The sequence below is a fragment of the Macaca nemestrina genome, chromosome 14 (assembly GCF_043159975.1).
Source record: "Macaca nemestrina isolate mMacNem1 chromosome 14, mMacNem.hap1, whole genome shotgun sequence".
NCBI lineage: Eukaryota > Metazoa > Chordata > Mammalia > Primates > Cercopithecidae > Macaca > Macaca nemestrina.
In genome coordinates this window covers 115,381,972-115,386,504 of record NC_092138.1, presented here as the reverse complement: position 1 = coordinate 115,386,504, position 4,533 = coordinate 115,381,972, and the positions used below count along the sequence as shown (strand labels likewise).

Genomic DNA, 4,533 nt, shown 5'->3' with positions numbered 1-4,533 from the left:
CTCCACACACTCACCATACACGCAGACACACACGCAGACACACACACACACCACAGACACACACACAGACACACACACACCACAAACACAGACACACGCCACACACTCACCATACACGCAGACACACACACCACAAACACACACAGACACACTCCACACACTCACCATACACACACCACACAGACATACCACACACACAGACACATACACACCATACATACCATACACACAGACACACACACCACACACACACCATATACCCCCCACACACAGACACACTCCACACACTCACCATACACGCAGACACACACACACCACAAACACACACAGACACACTCCACACACTCACCATACACGCAGACACACACACACCACAAACACACACAGACACACTCCACACACTTACCATACACACAGACACACACACAAACACACACACACACACCACAGACACACACACAGACACACTCCACACACTTACCATACACACAGACACACACAGACACAGGTCCAGTGAGGCTCACAGAGCCCACAGCGGGCAGAGTGTCGGGAAGGTGCGGCTCACCCGGAGGAACAGACAAGGCCCCGAGCCCAGCAGCAGCGTGGGTTCCCACCCCAGGAACACACCTTGAGAAGCACTTGGTGGGGGGTCTTTGCAGGACTCTGAGGTCCATGAAGTTCAAGCGAGGACTCTGTAGTAGGACACACCCACCCCAGGCTGGAGGGTCCTGGGGACATACAGAGGCGAGGGGAGCTTTGCAGGGGACATGTCCATGGCCAGCTCGCTCCTCCAGGAGTTGGCACCTTCCATGGTGGGAGAGCAGCACCTTATCCTGGGGCCCCAGGGAGCCGACCACCCAGGGCTGTGCTTTTGTAGGGGTGGTCCCCAGAGCTCCTGCTCCTGCTTGTGAAAAATGCAGGTTTCCAGGCCCCGCCCCAGACGCACCAGCACAAACACATGGGGACCAAGCACCCCCGCTGATGCCCAGAACCCCCCACAATGCCCTCACGTGGCTGGACAGTGCCCAGAGCCCCCCACAATGCCCTCGCGTGGCTGGGCAGTGCCCAGAGCCCCCCAACAATGCCCTCGCATAGCTGGGCCTCTCCCTGTGGCCCTGGACCTTTTAGGGTGAACACTGACTCCCAGTGTTTGTGGAAAGTGAAGTGAAGGAGACAGGGAGGGTGGGGGGCAACCAGAGAATGAATTTGGGCCCCACTCCTCTAGGGCCTCTTGTGCGCTCTCCAGGCTGGCGGCACCCAGCACACTTGCGTTTCAGCCCCTGGGTTTTCAGCAGAAACTCGGATCTGCGGTGGCAGAGCTCAGCCTCTGCCGCCTGGGTCCAGAGCTGCACTGGAGCTGCTCCCTCTGGTCTCACATGTCCGAAACTCACCCTGGCATCTCCTGCCATCCCAGAACACATGAGGAACTCCGAGGGACTCGGCGTGCCAGGAAGGGCCGGGAGCCAGGCTCAGTGGGAGGGCGAGCCCTGGGGGATCGGTCATGTCTGCCACAGTACAGGAGGGGCCGGGCTGCAAGTAGGGAGACCTGGGCTTGCCACGTCCAGTGGAGGGCTGAGATTCCATCACCAAGAAGGCCTGCAACCTACCAGAGCATGGGGTCCAGGTGGGCACTCCCCTCCTGGCAGATGCAGCCTCTCAGGGCACGTGTGGCACTTTCCAAGGCTTCTATGGCACATCCTACCGCCTCTCAGCCTATCCTCTCACCACCCATCCATTGGTCCACCGGTCCATCTGTCCACCCGTCCACCTGTCTGCCCATCCGAGTAGCTCTTGCCAAGCCTGGGGGCGGTGGGAGGCAGAGGCACTGGAGTGGGAGCCGTGGGCTTCCCAACATGGCTCCTCACAGTGCTGCCCTGTAGCCCACCATGGAGCTCAGGTCCCCACCCACACAGACCGCCCTGGAGCAGGCGTGATGGGTGGCTCACAGGAGGCACCTCCAGATGACCCAGTCAGGGGGCTCACTGCCAGCCCCAGGAAGGAGTTTAGGATGGGAGTGGGGAGAGGCGCAGGCTGGCATGGAGGACCCCTGTGTTTCCTGGGGGACCTGCCTCCTGGGACAGGGAAGCAAGGAGACTGGGGTGAACCCAGGGCAGTGGGCACAAGGACAGGTGGGTATAGACGGGGCTCCCAAGGACAGGGTCTCGGTACTGAGCCTGGCCTCTGCTTAGACTGGCCTGGGTCAAGTCTGGCTGCTCCTACATCCTCTGTGTCATGGCTGAACCTCTCAGAGCCTCAGTGTCCTCGTGTGTGAAATGGGGACACTGGCTCTTGCCTCACTGAACCAATGTGCGTGTAAAGCAATGGGCGCAGAGCTGGGCACACTCACTCGCCAAGGAGGCAGGAGCCCCACGCTCCCAGGACAGGCTCACCCGCAGCAAGAGGCGGAGACCGAGGCCTCCTGGTCGGCCGCCAACTTCTCCTGGGAGGCGTCCTGCCAGCTCCTGGCTGCGTAAGAGAATGAACGTGTCAGGGAAAGTGCCCAAACCCTTGCAAGAGGGAAAGAACGTGAGCAGGAGGGGAAAGAAGCAGCTCGTGCCAAGATGGTTAAAACAACGCTATTCATACAGCAAAGAACTGGAAAGCTCCCAGGTACCCAACAATGGGGCTCGGGGAAGCCAGCGGCCGGGAAGGCAGCTGTACGGGCCCGGTCGGCACACGGCGCTGGGAGGGTTGGCAGCAGAGGCGGGGAGGGGCAGGATGGCGGCACGGGCACGCCAGCCACAGCAACACAGCCGTTCACGCTTAGTGGGCCAGAGGGCAAGGCGGGGGGGGTGGGCACACATGGGAACGGTGGCTTGGGGTAGTCTGTGTGCTAGTTCCCAGCTCTGCGGGGAGCCCCCACATCTTGCTGCCCACCTGATGACACAGCAAAGGGGCTTTGGAGTCAGACAGTTGAGGCCTGAACCCAGACCTGTCATTACCAAGGGTGCTATTGCCGGCCAGTGGTTCCACGTTGCAGGGCCTCAGTTTCCCCACCTTCAAATGGGGAAGGCATAGTTCCATTAGGCAGCGAACAGGGGTCCATTAGGCTGGAGCAGGGGCAACCTTCCTCACTGGACAGTGGGGTTGTCAGTGGAGGGGTTCTGGGGACCCTGGGAATGCAGACTGCCTCCCACCTCCAGCTCTTCCAGAATTGGAGCCCCCGTACTGTCCCTACCCTCACATTGAGCCGCCCCTCGACGTGACCTGATCTTCTGAGCCTGTCATGCAACAGCCGCCCACAGACCTCTGGCTTCTGCAGAGGGGAGCTCGGAGGAGCAGAGGGGATGGGCAGGTGTAGGGAGGAGAGTAAGTCTCCCCACCCCAGCCCAGGCCAGAGCTCAGGTGGTGGCGACGCGGCCAGTGGGGAGAACCCAGAGCCTGGGGGTTGGAGAAGAGACTGGAGCCCTCAGTGTCGGTGTGACCAGGGCCGGGGCCGGGAGCTGTGCTTGTGGATCTCTCCGATTCCTGCACTCAGGACCCTGCTGGAGGCAGCCTCAAGGCAGGAGCCCTAGGCAGGGTGAGGGCAGAACCTGCTGGCTCAGGGCGGTCTTGAGCAATCGGGAGGCACTCAGGAGTACGCAGGGAGCCCAGGCCCCAGGCCATGGAGCCGCCTCAGCCAAGCCGCAGCTCCAATGTGGGACTTTCCTTGGATCCTTCGAAATGCCTCTTACCACATCCTTCTGAGACCAACAACTTAGAGAGCCCTTTCTTGGTCATCCCTTTATTGAGTTCACAGCCATCAGCACCATTTTACAAATGTTTTTACAGACAAGAAAACCGAATCTTGGCAGGTTCTCGCAGATGACGGTGGCAGAACCGGTATTCGAACTCAGGTCTTGAGTGAGCCCTTGTCCTCTTTCTGCTGGACCGCACTGCTTCTGCCTCACGGCCTCACAGGGGATGGGGTGGTACCTGCGGCTTCTGTATCTGAGCCCATTCACTGCCCGGCCACCAGATAGATCGCAGCGTCCACCTGCCCTTGTCCCCCGTGTCCCCCACCCCCGGGGACCATGCCATGCCAGCTCTTCCCTTCCTCCTCTGGGAGGACGGCACTGGGCCCAGGCTCTGCCGGACCTGGGGGGCGGCTCCACCGGAACCCGCGAGAAGAGCTGAGCACGTACAAGCCATTTTCTCGGATGAGTTATAATTTTCCTTCATTTCCCCTTCAAAACACACTAATTAAACGGACATTGTTGAGGCGGTCAATTGAAATGCAAAAAAGCATCCTCTTTCTAAAGAACATCCCATTTCTTTGGAGGCAATTGTGTGCATTGTGTAAACTGGGCAGGGACACGGCGCACACACACGTGGACACGTGCACACACGAGCAGACACGTGCACACGCACACACACATGCACGACTGCGTATGTGCATCCATAAGCACAAATGTGCATGCGTGTGCGCGTCCACACACATGAGCCCGGCGGAGACACTCAGTCTCACCTGAGCGTGCTTTCGTGCCCAGCACCAGGACTGTTCCGATGTCAGCCACGGTAATCAGGGCACTGATAGACTCAGGGAGTTCTTTT

The 4,533-nt window shown here is 59.7% G+C and overlaps 1 long non-coding RNA gene across 1 annotated transcript; it reads left to right on the top strand.

Annotated features, from left to right (window-relative positions):
• The first annotated feature begins 2,481 nt into the window (after window positions 1-2,481).
• LOC105471884 (uncharacterized) lies at window positions 2,482-4,209 on the top strand. The gene is made up of 2 exons (XR_981387.2): window positions 2,482-2,610; window positions 3,772-4,209. It is a non-coding gene; the product is annotated as an uncharacterized lncRNA (long non-coding RNA).
• Window positions 4,210-4,533: the final 324 nt, after the last annotated feature.